General features: G+C 33.8%; 1 pseudogene; it reads right to left on the bottom strand.

The window, feature by feature from the left end:
• The window catches only part of LOC136851240 (cell adhesion molecule DSCAM-like), an 81125-nt pseudogene extending 64852 nt beyond the window's left edge, over positions 1–16273 (bottom strand).
• Positions 16274–19928: the final 3655 nt, after the last annotated feature.

The following is a 19928-nucleotide window of genomic DNA, read 5'->3' as shown; positions in this document are numbered from 1 at the left end:
ACACTCCAAGCGTCTTCCCATCTTTTGCACACATCCTGTTACCCTCATTGCTTTACCTATCCTGCCACTCACCTCTCCCTCATCCCACCATCATCGATATTTTTACTCTTACGTATTTGTATTAATGTAACACTTCCATTCCTCCACCTCACTCGCATCATTCACGATCTTTCCTCATTCCATGCGAGAGTCCAGGTGTTGCCTTTGTGATTCGTAGCTGGTCTTCAGGGTGAACATATCTGTACGTGAAGGTGTGTGCCCACCTGTGTGTGCAAAAATGAAAAAAAAAAACGGACAAGGTATTCATCAGAAGTCAATCGTAATTCTCGGCATGCAATTAAGTTTTCGAAGGCAAAGAAAAAAAAATAAAATTGACAGAGAGAAATGTAATGAAAACTGAAGCTGAGTAATGGAACAAAGGGTTTTACTGTAATAGTTATCTCTCTCTCTCTCTCTCTCTCTCTCTCTCTCTCTCTCTCTCTCTCTCTCTCTCTCTCATTAGCTTAATTCTCCTCGCTGTCCTTTCGCTTCTTGCATCGGACAGCATTTAACTTCAGTATCCAGAAAAGCTGTAATAAAGGTATTTCCAAGTCTTATTTTGAATGTTCATTGCTTAAGAGAAGTTTAATGACTTAATCTTCTGGTTTCGAACGCTTTCTTTTTTAATAAGCGCCCCGAAATGGAATTAGCAAATTTTTCTCGTTCCAGTCGCTGAAGTGGATGGGAACCATAAAAGAGGAAATGCCGTGAAAGAGGAGATTCTTGAGACTGAAACTGCAAAAACGACAGCGAGAAGAGTCGATTATTATGAAAGGCTCGTCCTTTTCATAGGAAACTAGCAGAATAATCTCTATGACGTTTCTGTCGCTTCAAATATTTATGTGCATGTTCATACATAAACATACAAATACACATACACACGATTATATACATTTACACAAATGAATTTATACATATGCATGCAGACACATATTTTGCAGTACATACTTCTCTGATGCAAAAGCAGATAGTTGTTTTGTCATTTATGTAAGACATATGGAAATGAGTATACTTTGATATTGCACATCATCGGAAGGTTATTTGGAAAACTGAGCTAGAAATTAAACAAACTGACAACAATGTTATTTTTCGGCGTTCCGAATCGCCTCAGCATCACCAAGATTATAAATTATGATTATGAAAGTATATAGTTCTTACCAATATTTAGAGAACCTATACACAATAGATCTCATTTTGTGACTAAGCTTCGCTCGTTAAATACTGAAATCACGTCTTGAATTATCTCCTCAAAAATATCTTGGGCGGCAGTCTCATAGTTCAGTTGGGTGTCAAATAAATATTTACCAATCACGATAGACTATCTCGACGTTGGAAAAAGCTTTACAGTTTTGTCGATATCAAAAGAAACGAGAAATTTCCCTTCCCCTCTCCTCTCCTCTCCCCTCCTCTCTCGGACCTTTGTTAGGAAAGAAAGGCAGAGTCGCAGGGGGAAGTTTGAAAAACTTATACTCGGCGGTGCTTTTTGAATAGATAACTTTTCATACACAAAAGGAAAGATGTGTCACAAATACACACACAGACATACACACACCCTCAAAAACACAAACGCACACATGTATGTATGTGTGTGTGTATATATATATATATATATTATATATATATATATATATATATATATATATATATATATATATATATATATATATATATATATATATATATATATATATATATATATATATATATATGTGTGTGTGTGTGTGTGTGTGTGTGTGTTTGCGTGTATAAGTAGGCTTGTGTGATTTAATAAGCCTCTTTGTAGGTGTACGTATCCGAAAAGCTGTGAGGAAATTAAGAAGTTATTATGGTTATTACAATAACACACACACATTCCTCTCTCTCTCTCTCTCTCTCTCTCTCTCTCTCTCTCTCTCTCTCTATCTATATCTATATATATATATATATATATATATATATATATATATACATACGTATATATCCATGCAGTGCTACCAGGGTACAGCTGTACCTCATGGCTGGAAGCGTTCTTGTATCTTGCCACCACTTGGCGCTATAAACACATCATGTTGCGTAGTGTCCTTATCTGGACTTTTTCATCCTTTGCCATTTTGACTGAGTTTATATCGTTGCTACTACCCGCTGAGATACAGTACATGGGGTACACTCAGACCCCAAGGTAGTAGAATCGTAGAGTGTCAAAAAATGTTACTTTTACAGTGTTGAAATTTACCTACCCTCTAAACTGGATAAGTATGGGATAAAGTTGGTATTGTGCTGTGATGCAAGAACCTTTTACGTAACGGATGCAGAAATCTACACAGGTAAAGATTCTATACCTAGTAATTTACCAATTGCTGAATATTATTGTGAAAAAACTTATTCGTTTATTTCATAGGGCCAACAGGAACTTGACTATGGATAATTGGTGCACGTCAGTTCAAACAGCAAAAGCCCCTTTGGATAGACAGATCACTATTGTAGGAACTATGAGGTAACAAAAGGGAAGTAGCCTACCACCAGCCTTCCTGGAGACAAGAAGAAGAGGCAGAAATACTGCTATGTGCGCATTTAGTGAAAACCTTTCTCTTCTTTCATACTGCCCACCTAAATAGAAAACGAAAATCGTCCTAATGCTAAACACTATGCATGAGAAAGGATATGATCCCAATTCAGTTACGTTACCAGGGATTATAAGCTTCTAGAACTTCACCAAGGGTGGCGTTGGCAGCTTTGACCAGCTATGTCATACATACACATGTGCTCGTAAAACACGTCGTTGGTCATTACGTCCATTCTATAGCTTGTTGGTTATGAATGGAGTAAATCTATTGAATGGTTCCTCTTCAATGGAGAAGGAAATTTTCAAGTACAGAAGGTCATATCTCAAAAAGCTTTCCTTAGATGTGATGAAACCGCATGTGATGAGTCGCGCTGCAATTCCTACTTTACCCCATCAACTCCGTGATACCATAAAATATGTTTTGACGATAAACACGCAAGAAAAAGAAGTAGCAGAATCCAAACCATGTAGTGGAAGGTGCAGTTTTTGTCCTAGGAACAAAGACCGAAAATCTAGAGTCAAGTGTGTACAGTGCAAAAAGTTCATTTGCTTGGAACATCAAATGAAAATGTGTCCAGACTGTTCTGAACAATGGAAGATTTTCATATTTTGATTTTTTCCACTGAAATAGATATAATTTTTTGTTCCGTATAAGTAATAGTAAATAAAAGCAATTCATTGATTTATTATGCAAATTATTATCCAGGGGTACACCTGTACCTAAGGTAGCATTCACGCTAAGAAAAATAAGGGTAGCATTCCTGAGATATTTATTATGTATATATATATATATATATATATATATATATATATATATATATATATATATATATATATATATATATATATATATATATATATATATATATATATATACACATATATATATATACATATATATATACATATATATATACATATATATATATATATATATATATATATATATATATATATATATATATATATATATATATATATATATATATATATATATATATATATATATATATATATATATATATATATATATATATATATATATATATATATATATATATATATACATATATATATATATATATATATATATATATATATATATATATATATATATATATATATATATATATATATATATATATATATATATATATATATATATATATATAATTGAAGACAGGAGCAGACACTCAAACAACAGGCAAATTGGAGTAACAGAAAGGCGTTCTTTCTTCTTTATCCGTTTATTGTTACGCCGACGTTTCGTATCTCTTGATACATCTTCCAGGCTGAAAAAACGATGAACTTAAACAGTACTGTGTATTAACACTAAAAGGTATACACATTATATACTTAACACCATGTTAAATGACAATTTAAAAGAAAAAAAAAGGACAACCTTAAAAACACTCACAAGATATAAAAAAAAATATTTAAAAAACTATTTTAAAAAGGAACAGAACAGCAGAAGAAGGCCGGGGCTAATACGAAAAAAAAAAAGACACCTACCCACACCGGTAGTGTAAAGCAAACTGACACAGACAAGCAATGCAAGGAGGGGAGAGAAGGGTGGGGGTGTGGGGCGGAGTATAAACAAAGAAGTTACAGCAGGTAGTTAAGCGATGTACAGCTGGGTGAAAGTTGATTGGTGATTAAGGGCAGGGACAGTTAATTTAATCATAATGGATTCAAGTGTGGTTAACTCTTCCACGTACCGGGTTCTCCCCACAATACTAAAATCCTTAGCATCTACACGTGTCTTACAAATTTTGCTGTGATTAATCAATTTAGCAAAACTCAGTTTAATCACTTCTAGAATTGGCTGTGCTGGACACAGCCTTCATTTTTAATGGTACTGTTTTTAAACAAATTGAGGGAATGGCAATGGCCAGTCCTTTGGGACCAACCTTTGCCAACATCTTTATGAACTCCCTGGAGGCGCTAGCTATCGATGAATGTCCTTCTCATTTCCGTCCACTTTTATAAACGTTACGTTGATGATACATTTGCCCTTTTTAGATTTGACTACCATGCTGACGCATTTTGGAACATTTAAATGCGCAGCACCAGAACATGATAAATTTACCATTGAGATTGAAACCGATAATTCTCTCCCTTCCTGGACATAAAGGTAACTAAGGATGAAACTGGCTTCCATACTGGTATTTATAGGAAGAACACTTTACTGGCCTTGGAACAAATTTTTATAGCTCGTGTTTTACAATTTTAAAATTAATTCCTTGACCACTCTCCTTCATAGAGCCATTAACCTGACCTCAAGTTGGTCCGCATTTCATGCTGAGGTGATTATCCTCAATGATTATTTTAAGAGTAATTACTACCCATCAGTGATATTCCATAGAGCTCTCAACAAATTGCTTAATTTGAAACTTAACCCCCCACCTTTAGTCCATAGTGCCCCCAAATTATGTTTGTATGCAAGCTTCCCTTTTTCACATGACAACAGATTTCGGAAAAAATGCAACAGGCTATTCAACGGACAGTTGCCCGCTCTCAATCTCAAGTTAATCCCAATAAACCCACGAACCATTGTAACTCTTTTCTATGTCAAGGACAAGATTAGCCCCTTGTTTACTTCCGGTGTGATTTACAAAATATAATTGTCCTAGATGTGATCTCGGCACTTACATCGGTTGTACCAGGAGGCTGCTAAGTCCGAATCTCCTCTCATCAAGGAGTTAGTTTTAGAACAGGCTGTCGATTATCCAATCCCGAGCAGTGCAATGTAAGGAATCACAGCAAAATTTGTAAGACACATGTAGATGCTAAGGAATTTAGTATTGTGGGGAGAACCCGATACGTGGAAGAGTTAACCACACTTGAATCCATTATGATTAAATTAACTGTCCCTGCCCTTAATCACCAATCAACTTCCACCCAGCTGTTCATCGCTTAACTATCTGCTGTAACTTCTTTGTTTATACTCCCCCCGCCTCCTCCCTTCTCTCCCCTCCTTGCATTGCTTGTCTGTGTCAGTTTGCTTTTTACACTGCCGGTGCGGTTAGGTGTCTTTTTTTTTTTATTGGCCCAGGCTTCTTCTGCGGTTCTGTTCTTTTTTAAAATACTTTTTTAAATATATTTTTTTAATATCTTGTGAGTGTCTTTAAGGTTGTCCATTTTTTTCTTTTAAATTGTCATGTAACATGGTGTTAAGTATATAACGTGTATACCTTTTAGTGTTAATACACAGTACTGTTTAAGTTCATCGCTTCTTCAGCCTAGAAGATGTATCAAGAGATACGAAACGTCGGCGTAACAATAAATGGATAAAGAAGAAAAAACCTGTTACCTCCAATTTGCTGTTATATATAATTTGCCTATATATATATATATATATATATATATATATATATATATATATATATAATATATATATATATATATATATATATAGAAATCATCAACACACAATCACGTGTGTGTGGGTAAAATATATGAGAATCAAACGGATTTACCGCACATATTTCCGGAACTGTTTTTTCCTCTTGGTTTTTGCTTCACAACAGAACAGAACTGAAATTCCTTTTCCTTCGTGCAACTACAGTATGACTCAGTATTTCTTTTACTCGCTTCCGAATCTCTTTGGTATTTCAATTGCTCCGTGAACCCACCTCCTGCACATCAAGAGATCTCATCTGCGATTGTGTCTCCTCGCAACATCTTTATTCGGAGCAAATTCTATGTTCAAGACGCTGTTATCTCTCACCTGATCTGGAATCTTACGAGGCCATAGATAAGATATTGATCCTGTGAGTGCTCGGCTGAACAGGGCCGGTTTAAAGGTATCTGCTGCTCAGATTTCTGTTGTGCTTGCCAAGGTCTGCTGTTTCCTCTCTTGCCACTACGCCCACCCCCCCCCCACAACCAACCCTCTCTCTCTCTCTCTCTCTCTCTCTCTCTCTCTCTCTCTTCGAAAGTATAACTTCCGGAAGCAAAGTCTGCTCAGTCTGTTATAACATATAGTCATAATTAGTTATCTATCTGTCCTCAGTATGTATATATATATATATATATATATATATATATATATATATATATATATATATATATATATATATATATATATATATATATATATATATATATATATATATGAGCGTTTATCAAGGTGTGCAGTTTGCAGTTGTGTAAATGTACAGCTCTTAGCTCGTGTTGATAAGCCTGAGGATCACTGCACTTTTACCACCGAGAAGTCCAGATTTAAAACAAAAGCTTTATTTCATCTTGTGAATATTCAGAGAAATTTTCTCGCTGTATATTATAGGAGTTCTGCAGCCCTGATGACGTACAGCAAATTATTCCCGTGAAGAAGCAAAAATTATGAAAACCCTTACATGTAATTATGTAATTGCAGTGGTCTCCCTCTAGCAACTTGATTATCTTTATACAACATCTGTAAATTATGTACATAAAGAAGTAAAGTCAGAGAGAGAGAGAGAGAGAGAGAGAGAGAGAGAGAGAGAGAGAGAGAGAGAGAGAGTTATTGAATTGGCTTTTCTTTTTATAATGAACAAATTAATTGATACCGGGATACTGGTAAATATATGGTAATGGGTTCAATGAATATGGTGAATCATAAAAATGAAATAAACTCCTGTCATTTTAATGGAGATAGTTCAGGCTCATGGGCAGGGTTACTTTACTGATATTAGGATGAATTCTGTTTTTATTTTGTAAATGATCCTCCCGTTAAATTAGGTATGTTTTATAAACAAATACAAAAAAGTGAAGTTCCGTTATTCGGACTTAATGATATTCTAGTTTCCAGTAGGACTTAAAATGTCAGTCAATTCTATATGAGGCCGCAAGACAGTATCCAAATTCAAGCGTCATAAGTCGATACACTGTTGTCTGCTAAACTGATTTTGTTGAAGGGTAAATACGTATGGTGCTAGAGCTTTGTTTTATTGTAATGATAAATATTGAGAAGCCAATATATAGGTAATTTGCTTGAAATGATACTATGAGCAATTGATAAAATGCTAATATAGTGCTGTAAAGCATTTCTCTTCTGTGTAATGACCGTCAGTGCAATGAAAGGCCTTTAAATGAATATGCAGTTGTAACAAATCATTATTTAGTCATTTACATTCTTTTCTCTTAAAAACTTCAAGCCTTCACTTTAGATTCAATAATTAGATCTCAGTTTCACAATCTGTGAAAAAATAAGATTCCTTCTGTTCAGATATGTTATGAAGCTTTGATGTTGATCGTTCTAAATATCCTGAAATATAAAATATTTAACAAGAGTTAATGGATATGTAGGGTTGACTGTAAAGTGGTACTTTAATAGAAAATGAGTTGCACCCAACAGAAGTAAATGCGAAGAGGAAAAAATTACAAGCATGTTTGTCATAAAAAGTACTGATTTTTTTTTTTAATAGCTAAAATTCCTTATTTGTATGCATGGGACACCTAAATATTCGCTGGCAGTTACAAGAGGATCCTATTTTAACAGGTCGTTTAAAAACAAACTAGGTAATTTGTGAAAATTGGCTCACATGATATAAAGTATGTCATCTGCTACAATAATAATAATGATATAATAATAATAATAATAATAATAATAATAATAATAATAATAATAATAATAATAATAATAATAATAATAATAATAATAAATATATATATATATATATATATATATATATATATATATATATATATATATTTATATATATATATATTATTTATATTAAGAAACAGTTCTTCAGTTTTCAGAATAAGTACAAGTCATTGTCGCAATCATCAGTAAACGGCCGACTTGAGAAGAATGGCTGAGGTTATCATACTCATCCCCATTCAACAACAACGCGAAACCTCGAGAATTGTGGTTAGACAATGGAGTGTCTAGGTTATTAGAAATAAGAGATAATTTTGACATTTCAGCAGAATCATATTATGGGATTACATTTTACATTACCTGTATCCTGTGGTTGTAATTTTAGGATGCTACCCATCAGTAAGCAATGAAGTACAAACAGCTGACAGAATGATACATAATTCCCACTGAGGCAAATTCGGTTGACAAACAGACGGGGTATGTCATGTCCCCTTATAGTTTCCGATTTTGAAAACCATGTTGTGTAGCGACAAGAAACGAGAAGGCTTTTATGCTCAGAAATGGAAGCGCACAAAGGCGCGGAACAAATTTTTTGTGAACTTGAAATAATAGTCATTGTAACGTAACATAAACAAATATATTCCATAATAAGTATTTGTGAAAACGAAAATCAAACAGTCGATGGAATGGGTATTAAGGTCATTTAAAATCAAAGAATGTTAAGTTTCTTTTGTGAAGTGATGATGGAAAGCGTAATTAAGACAAGCAAGTTTATATTTCTAGCAGTGTTTTCAAAGCAATAAGGAAATCAGTTTGAAACACGCATTTCCCAAAAGGACAAATAGAAGAATTATTATAGCAGAACAGACATCAAACGCCCTGCTTATGTGCATGCAAGATTATTCAGTTAGAATAGACTCGGCAAAGCGGACCTTTGTAGTAAAAAATATTTTTGAGCCAGCTGTAATCTAAATCACAAAGGAAAGAAATCTCATTAGAAGCTACGGAATATTTTTCAAATTTGAACCTCATAATACCATAAAATTAACTGTCGGCCCTCTGTAAAGATGACTCGGTTATCTTTCTTCTTTGCAAACTTGTACAACCTCCTTATACATACTATAGCAAGATGAATGCTGACACTTTGGCAGTTAAAGTATGAATGTAGCAGTAACCGCTGTGTAGTTTTTATCCAGGGCCACCCCTTCGTTTGGAAATATTAATGAATATATATATATGGAAACATTAATGAATATATATATATATATATATATATATATATATATATATATGTGTGTGTGTGTGTGTGTGTGTGTGTGTATGTGTGTGTGTGTGTGTGTGTGTGTGTGTGTGTGTGTCATGTCCTTTCCCTCGGAAATAACGATTCCATGACTCACGTGAATGACGTGGTTAATGCGGCTGATCGTGGTTGTTAGTGATATTGACCAAACAGTGGAGTTTATTTTGCTTATATATTGGACGAACGAGAGTCATTTTTCGTAAGTAAGGATGTATGTATGTGTATTTGTATGTTCGAATTCCGCACTTCAGTTTGTGGGTGTTACTTATTTAATGCAGGTATATGCATGCATTTGCGATTAGACAATTCAAGGCTTAAGTTATTAGTAGTGACAGATAATTTTGACTTTTCAACAGATTCATCATATAGGCTAATGTTTTGAATTACTTTGATCATATTTTTGTAATTTTAGATTAGTGTCACCCATCAATAACCTAAAAAGTACAAACAGCTGACACGTGTACTCATGCATTGTACATGGAGGGAGGTATTCCATATAAGATGATATGCACATAAAACGTGAAACTGTTCAGTGTATTGCAACTCTATCAGGAAGACTCTTTGACAGCTTTGGATGCAAACATGGCTTCCAGCACCCGTGCAAGTTATAATTTCGATACAAGAACCACTCTCATTCCGTAAAAGCATCATTGCAACAGAAGTTGCTCATTTCTGCAGCGTGTACCCTCTTTACGGCAAGTTGCAGATATGCATTGAATATATATTTATATTAAAGCCTTTTGACGTAAAATTTGAAAATAAAAACAGTCCGCAAATCCAAATGACGAAATGTTAGTATTTGCTGTTGCAAAAAAAACTGATGTTGCAATAGCCATTAGCATCCGGTTCGCTATTCCTTTGGGGCAAACGAAGCTTCAACTGGTAGACTCAAAAGGGGTTTTCGGAGTTGGGGGCAGGGGTTTAGGGTGGGGGATTGGGGTGGCCCATTGATTCACCCTGCCATAATGCAGGGAACCGTGTGTAGCTAATGGTAAAATTCACGTTTCAAGTTGTTTTCATTTTGGTAAAAGACATAAGGGGCTTTTTTCAACGACATTCTCTGTTGGGAAACAAACGAGAGTAAAATGCATTTTATAATATAAATATGCATTTTTCGCGCTATTTTTCTGCCAGTAATAAAAATAAACATACTTTTATCAGCAGAACAAACATGCATTTTCGTGTTATTTTCCTGTTGATAAATAACATACATTTCCCTTACGAAAAGGAACAGAAACGTTTTGACTTTATTTCCTTCTTCGATTTTTGTACGACATTTTGGACAGAATTATTTGTGTGTTCATTTTTCATTTTCTCTTAATTTGCCTTTGTCTCTATTCCCTTTCTTTTTTTATATTTTTCGAACTAGGGAATCCTGTTTTGAGGTAACTTGCATTACAAGGTAATATTCTTTAATGATTTATTTATATAGAGGCTTCCCAATTTTAAATAATAATAACAACAACAATAATAATAATAATAATAATAATAATAATAATAATAATAATAATAATAATAATAATAATAATAATAATAATAATAATAATAATAATATGGCTTACACCAGCGTTTCTCGACCCCAGAAGAAGTAGATACCGACGATTAAATACATAAAAGTTCAACACATATATTTACACTAATACAGTATAATAATAAATAGCTCCGACGTTTTTGATATAACGACAGGGATACTAAATTACCTGTCATCGACATTTGGTTCTTTTACAGAAGAGAAACCTCGTATTGACCGAATATTGCATAAGAGGAATCCGATTGCATCAATTGCACTGTTAACCGAGAGACAAATCTTTCGGGCCTTGAGCTCCAGGGGTCGAACGGCCGCACTTCTCGAGTTTGAAAAACTTGGACGGGAAACGGTGAAGTGGAAGTCTTCGTAAAGGAACTTTTTTAAGTAAAAGTCGCCATGTAGAATTTTACAAACAAAATTCTAAGTAACAAAATTCTACTTGAAATATTATAAAGGAAAATTCTCTGTCTGATACGGGGAATTTAATTAATACATTTTCTTGAAAGAAAAATTCAAATCAACTACTTTGCAGAAAAGCTACGTGGATAATTCTATACGTAGAGTCTGTGAAAAATTCTCAGTTACATGGGAAAAAATTTATTTTCATTTTGTGTAAATTCAAGTAGACTTTTATAAGCGAGATGCTATGGGAACGGACAAAGGAAACTATAAAAAAAAATTCTCTTTCATGGAATGCTGTAATATTGTGATGATCCAGAAAGAATAGCTTAGTATAAGCTATGGTAACTGGAACGCCTATTGATGTTCGGTAGGATAAATTAACCTATCAGATCATAATGGGGCAATTTTTAGTAATAGTTCTTGAACAATTCTGGTGAATCACATTTCAGATAAACGAATTCTCCACCTAATGTCAATGAACTCCTACTTCCAGAGAAAAACTTTGCGTTATGTTATTTTTCTTATCATCATCGTGCGTAACTTCTTGATTTCATTTATTATTTATTTTGTTTTACGTTTTGTTGTTATTATCATAATTAACAAAATGAAGTGCTGAAAGATACCTGTCTAACACCTAAGCCTGAAAGCTTGTCTTTTTGGAGAATGGCTTCTGAATTTGACGAGTTCCCAAACCTCGTGGAACAAAGTCTACTGTATGTATTTCTCTCTCTTTTGCTTGATCTCTGATTACTCACCGAATGTTCTCTTATTGTTTATCTACACGGACTCAACCTAGTGTTAACAGCAATGGGACTTGCTAGCATCACTTTTTCATTTAATTTTAGGTTTTTTACGAGATTACTCTGAAAAATTTCAAGTTCCACTTAAAACGACGGAGATAACTACAGGTGCGACCATTTCTTATTTAAAGCTATACTGCTAAGATAAATGGCCTGTTTTCGATCAATGAAGGTATGTAACAATGCACTGGAACAGCGCTGGGATGGGCAACCTTTAATAAATGCAGGGCAATCTGAAGTTCATTAATTCCTGATTTCTTAAATCATGACGTTATATTTTATTGTATTTGCTGGTTACTTCGATGGATCACCATCTACGAATACCATAGTTTTACTATTATTATTATTATTATTATTATTATTATTATTATTATTATTATTATTATTATTATTATTATTATTATTATTAATAATGATGATGATGATGATGAAGACATACTTCCACTTTGGACCTTTTAACCGCTGACCTGTGACTTGTAGGCTGAAATTTATGTATTTTTTTCCGGTTTTTTCGGGTGAGATTACCTAATGCAATTATTATTATCATTGTTGGGTTGTTATTATTGTTGTTGCTCGTACACGCTCTGGAAAACCCTTACCAGATTATTAGAAATAATTGGAAAAAGACATACCATATATCGTGTCATTTTTATTTAACTATAACTCCCTATCAAAAAAAATGAAACAATAAAAAAGTGGGAAAAACATAAGATTTACTTTTCATTATAGATTCATGTTGACGTCTAAGGATTTGCTCTATTTGCAAAAATGTAGTCTGCTGGAACCATATCGTGGAAGCTAAGAGCTGAATAAAATTACCTTTAACTCTTGTTGGGTGTTCAAATCTGATTAGAAATATTTTTTATGATCCTCACTTTCTGATGATTCCAGTGATATCTTATTGTAACATATACTTTGGAAGAATTCAAAGAACACTGAGATGTAGATATCATCTCTTTTATTTAACCTACGTTATTTTCTAAAATGTTTCGTCTAATCATTGCGTGCCTTTAGTTATGGCAATGTAAGACAGTTGTTGGGTTCGGTGATGATAAACAACGGCATTACCATGTCATATTTAGCTAGCGTCTACAGTAGTATTAAATGGTAATAAAAGTGTGGACAGTAAGTGAAAATTTACATTTCACTTTATTATTATTATTATTATTATTATTATTATTATTATTATTATTATTATTATTATTATTATTATTATTATTAATGGATGACAGGACACGTAGTCCAATGATATCGGGTTAGAAGCACATCATGAAGATCTTCATTTCATGCCAACTCCACTGATATACAGTATGTACAAATATCAGACTTCTATCTAAGAAGTCCTTTAACAGATATACAGACACCATTTCCATGTGTGATGGAGAGTTAGTGATTATTCTTACTGTTATACAAGATAGAAAAACATTCCTACGGAATTAGTGAAAACCCCATTAATTTGCGTAACAAGTGTTCACCAGTTTGAATGCTGTAATGTAAAATAAAAGCGAAAGGGAAAATAGAAGAGCAGAGACCCTAACATCTCCTTGGCAGTGGCTCTGGGCAACAGGAATCGCGAAGAGCCACCAAGGATGGGGGTCAATCTCGAACAAACCTGATCAAGACCCAATTTTCAGGAGTACACAAGAATTTTGAATCAGTTGTTAAAAAAATATAGATAAAGGCCCACATCGTCATTTTGAGTCTAGGTCCAATAAATACTTTACAGGAAATGAGCATCTACTGTTGAGTCTCATAGCTTGACCTCTGCATTTCTTCTGTTCTAACCTTTCGTTTCTCAAGAGGTTTATTGACTGCCCTTGTTTTTGTTTTACCCTATTGATATATTTTTCATGATCTGTTTTTATTCTTCTTGTTCTGCTCTTTCAACTTCGGATACATAGCGGCAATGTTTTTTAGTCACTTTGGCGGTAACGTAAAAATTGAGGAATCTATAAAGAATATTGGCGTCATGGTACACCAGGCTGCTCTAGCGTGGGCGAGGACAAAGTATGGAGTCGCTCTCTTGTACCAACACAAAGCCCAGATGGACAGGAGAGATTAGCATGAGATTAGTTTCCGGTATTATATATATATATATATATATATATATATATATATATATATATATATATATATATATATATATATATAATATATATATATATATATATAATATATGTGTGTGTATAATATTGAAAAATAAAACAACACCAGTGTTGCTGTGACTTGCGACTAATATTCTAGGTTTGGGCAAAAAGCAACGGGCGATACCGAAGACAAGGAAAAGAAACTTGCAACAGACCATACAGGTTGATGCAGCCCTCAACTTTTCAAAAAGGGACCAGAAGCCCTAAGTGACCTGAAGAAAACAACAGTCTGACTCACAGGAAAACAAGTAAAAAATGTGCCGAAGTTTCTTCGGGGCATTCGAGTTTTCTGCACAGTGTATAATGCTGTAAGAAACTCTCACCACGGCCCATGAAACTCTCAGCAGCGGCCCATGAAACTTTCAGCCACAGCCCGGTGGTGACCTGTGTTGTTGGCCCTATACCAGTGTCATGGCTAACTTTAACTTTTGCAAAACGTAAAACTACTGAGGCTAGAGGGCTGCAATTTGTTGTGTTTAATGATTGGAGGGTGGATGATCAACATACCAATTTGCAGCCCTCTAGCCTCAGTAGTTTTTAAGGCCTGAGGGCGGATGGGCAGACAATTAGCCATCTCAATAGTTTTCTTTTGCATAAAACTATAAAAGGAAATCAGCTATTTTGCTCTTCTAGAAAAACACTCAAGTCAAATAATGCAAAAGATGGCCGCTATTGCATATCAGTTTCCTATTTGCCACTTCAGTATGTGAAGGAACACGGAAACTGGAGACCTTCAAAGAAAAATCAGTGTGAAAGAGCAAAAGGAACTTTATCAGGACTATGGAATCAGAAGCAGTGTATATAAGTACATCATAATATTAATATGGAAGAAAACATAAATGAAAATGACAGTAATAGATTTTGTCAAAATGATCGCTCAATCCTTTCCTCGAAAGAAAACATTTTGACGATTGAGGTGAATATTGCGCGATAATTTGCGAGGAAAAACAGACGTAATAGGAACGTTTGAAACTGTTATCAGCGAAATATTATAATTAAATAATCTTTCGGTAATAAGGTGACACCTATTACTGCCGGCTAAAAGACCAATAAAAGCTCTCATAAGACACAAAGGACTTACAGATCTGGGCTGATGAAAATCCCAATGAAATTAACCGACGTTTTTACGATCACTTAAAAGAGATGTAGATTTAATGCGGAATCGCTTTTGTCGAGAGAAAAACGAATGATCTGTAAATCTTTTTTTTTTTTTATGAAGATACCTTTCATTTGCTCTTAAATTTTTAAATGATTTTTCTTTCTTTGCTAAGAAACACGGTAAGAACGACTCGTAATTGTTCGAAAATCCTTCATGTTTCCGATTAATTATCTTTGTGCTGCTTTACTCTCCGCCAGTAATCCTGTCTCAGAAGACTGATTTATATATATATATATATATATATATATATATATATATATATATATATATATATATATATATATATATATATATGGATAAGGGTATGGATAAGAAACAGTTTGAGAAAACCATATGTACATAGATATAAGGGGACGACGACAAACTCCATTTAATATAATCATGAATAAAAGTGCTATCTTACCTTGATTTGCAAAGCGGAAATTTTTTTAAATACTCAGTCACTGAGTCCTTTTTCTTTTATAATAACTTATCCAATTTTCTTCACAGTCAGTATGTTCTAAATTTCCTTGAGATAAACAAAATTTCAAGTTTATGTAGCTTTTTCATTACAAGCTCAAGAAAAGTATTCAAAACTTCTGAGAATTGGATAAAAGTTAGGAAATAAAGTCCATTTGACCTGGGGTGGAGTTACAAAGTAATTTTCCTCACAGAGAAACAAAATACGCAGCTGAGTCCCAAGATGAAGGAAAAGTTTCAAGCTCCGGGAGCAGTCCGATCTGGCGCGACAGTGCAACGATGCTCACACCAGCCTTGTCTTCCGGCAACTGACTTCCATAGTGTGGTCCGACCTCCAACCTCAGAACCAAACTCGTCCAATTGCTACCCCTCCCCCTAGGCCCCGGCCTCCCCAACCCTTCCTACCCCTATTCGACTGCCGTCTCTCTCACCAATCAACTCCTGGACAAACTCTTTCCTCATCCTTCCTCTTCTTTTTCACTTCTGAACGCATTTGTTCTTCATTTTTTTTACCATCTTACCATAGACATCTGGACACCTCACCCCATCCGCTGGAGAATTCAATGAAGTCCAAATACTGGGGTTACACCTATTTGTTCCGTCTCGAGATGGAAGCATTACTATGTGGAACTGGGGGGTGAAATCTCTCTCTCTCTCTCTCTCTCCCTCTCTCTCTCTCTCTCTCTCTCTCTCTCTCTCTCTCTCTCTCTCTGTTGTATATCGTTAAAAAGTAATATATTTTTACAAACAAACACACATAAACATATATATGTGTATGTATGTATGTATGTATATATATATATATATATATATATATATATATATATATATATATATATATATATATATATATATATATATATATATATATATATATATATATATATATATATATATATATATATATATATATATATATATATATATATATATATATATATATATATATATATATATATATATATATATATATATATATGATGTATATATATATATATATATATATATATATATATATATATATATATATATATATATATATATATATATATATATATATATATATATATATATATATATATATATATATATATATATATATATATATATATATATATATATATACATGTATCTTATAAGATTGTAGCGGCCATATTTTCTGAAATAGTGCTCACGGGACCACATAAGAGCGTCTTGCTCTCATTTTTTAACGGCAAACTAAAACAAAAGCATATGTATAAAACATAACAAATAAGGCTATGCTCAATTAGCAATGTCTACTGCACTGCAGCTTTAAGGACTGCTCTCATGACGCACTTCCAAAGTCACTGGGGTTGTGTTCTTAGAGCCTTTACATGTAATCTTACAAACACGAATAAGCTTTACTACCGCCACAACAAGAATTATCAGTTAAATAGCTATTAAGACAATTAAAATTGTCGGCATAATATATTCCTGATACTCGAACATCACGGGATCGTCGATGTCTTCCAACAATGGAACAGTCATTGGCACCTTGGTTGTAGGTACCGCCACTACCAAATGCTCGTTATGCGTATGACGCATAATTATCTTCTCGGAACTGTTGAAAATAGCACGGCTAAGTACGAGAAAGTCCGTAGACAGGATTCTGCAGGATGAGTCGAACAGCTTGGACCCACGAAGAACGAATGATGTCGACTTGTTGTTCTGGCACATCATTGTAACTGCATACTCCTTGCAAAACACGGCAGGAAGCGTTCTGGTGGACACAATGTGGTAATCTCGCAGCAACTGTCTAAAGTCACATTCTGTCGGAGTCTGTCCATGAACTAATGATAATTCACAACCACCCACAGATACAACTCGCAACTGGAAAATACTACTGTCACACACACACTTCTCTCTAACTAAAGTACAACTTGTCCTATAATCAACTCCCGAACCTTAACATTGATCTCCCAAAATGAACATGGTCTCTAATCCATCCCATGTCACTACTGAGTCTCCAAAAAGCACTCGAAAAAGGTCTAATAACAAAAAGGTTTCGTGTTACTGAACCAACCAAAACTACTAATGCAAAAGTCAAACACTCTTAATGTGAACTAATTCCAAGTGTGTATCCGGAATATCCACAGTCAACTCACTATTAAGCACAATAACTCTACGGAACTCACTCATAAAAAAAAAATTCTATCCAACAGAAAAAAAAAATACTCGAGAATCCTATCCACACACTAAAAGGTATCACTTCTCGTAAAAGACATGAAAGTTCTACTCCGTTTAGCAAATATTTCGCAACACCTGACTAATTCTCAACAAAATAGCAATTGACGTAATGGCAATCGCTCCCATGATCTTAACAACTACAATTACTCACAATACAGCTCCCTTCATTTTAAAAAAAAAAACTGAAAAAAAATCCAAATACTCAAATTCGATATCCCAACCCGAAAAAAAAAAGATCAGACTTGTACGGTCCGATATACTAAGTACCTCCCCCCAAAAAAAAAAACTAAACAACACACATATTGCGTCAGATGACAAAACACATCATAACACAATAACACACTAACACACTAACACACGGGTCAAATCTCGTATGAAATTAGCCCATGTCTCAACTCCCAAAATCATTCGAAAACAAATGATTAAGAACTTCAACATCTAGAATGAACAAGAGACAAAAAAAAAAATAAATATCATATATATACAAACATCAACCCATTTATCCCTCTAACTATATACAAATGTTCCATTACATCCCAACTTTCTTCAACTTCGAAATATGGGTCAATTTCGTCACTCCAGTATTTACATCTTTAACTACAAATCTATTCCCTCTTTTTGATCTCTACAATCTCAAAAAATAGTCCGTGGAACTTCGGAATTAATTTATAATTCAGATCATTCCGAACATTCACTTTAACAAACACTCTATCACCCATCGAAAAAGCTACTCCCCTCGATTTCGCGTTACTTTTCACTACCATTGCGTGCGAACTAAGTTCAAGTTCTTTACTGATACGTGCAAATCTTTCTCTTGCTGTATTTATCAATGAAGTGACCGTAACATCACCTGAACTCGCTCTGGTAACAAATCAAAATCCTTTCAACTTGTACCCATACAAAGCTTCTGCTGGAGATATCTTAATTGTGTCATTCATCATAGTATTGATACTATATTGCACTTCATCCAACGATCTGTCCCAATGTGTATCGGAACCACCCACCGTCATGCGCAAAGCTTCGATTACTTTCCGATTCGTCCTCTCACATAACCCATTTGCTTCAGGTCTATACGGGATTATAGATACTTTCTTTATTCCCAGTAAATTAGCAAGACCGTCTAACGTCTTATTAATAAACTGAAACAGGAGCTGCTTTGAAACAGTGGCATTGATTTCTTCTCGTCAAGTGAATGTCCAGGTGGCTCCCCTGACCTTAATGTGTTTGAAAACATTGATAGTATCATAAAGAATCATTTTGAAGTGTGCACAGTGAACTATGATGGTGTTCCAAGCCTCGACAACCTGCGAAGAGAGGTGACCGAAGTGCTCAGGGAAATGGAGTTTGAGTCTCAGCTTTTTTGTGATTTGCTGAAATCATACCTCTCAAGAATGCAGGCTGTGGTACAGGCAGATGGAGGCCACACAAAATATTAAATACTCAGAGAAAACTTAAATAAATACCTGTTCTGAATTACTTTTGTTTTTGTCCATATCAATTTTAGTTTATGCTCTAATTTCAAAACACCCTGTAATATATATATATATATATATATATATATATATATATATATATATATATATATATATATATATATATATATATATATATATATATATATATATATATATATAATATATATATATACATATATATATATATATATATATAATATATAATATATATATATATATATATATATATATATATATATATATATATATATATATATATATATATATATATATATATATATA

This window comes from Macrobrachium rosenbergii, chromosome 23 (assembly GCF_040412425.1).
Source record: "Macrobrachium rosenbergii isolate ZJJX-2024 chromosome 23, ASM4041242v1, whole genome shotgun sequence".
NCBI lineage: Eukaryota > Metazoa > Arthropoda > Malacostraca > Decapoda > Palaemonidae > Macrobrachium > Macrobrachium rosenbergii.
The sequence above is the reverse complement of the archived record's forward strand: the minus strand, read 5'-3'. Positions and strand labels throughout refer to the sequence as shown.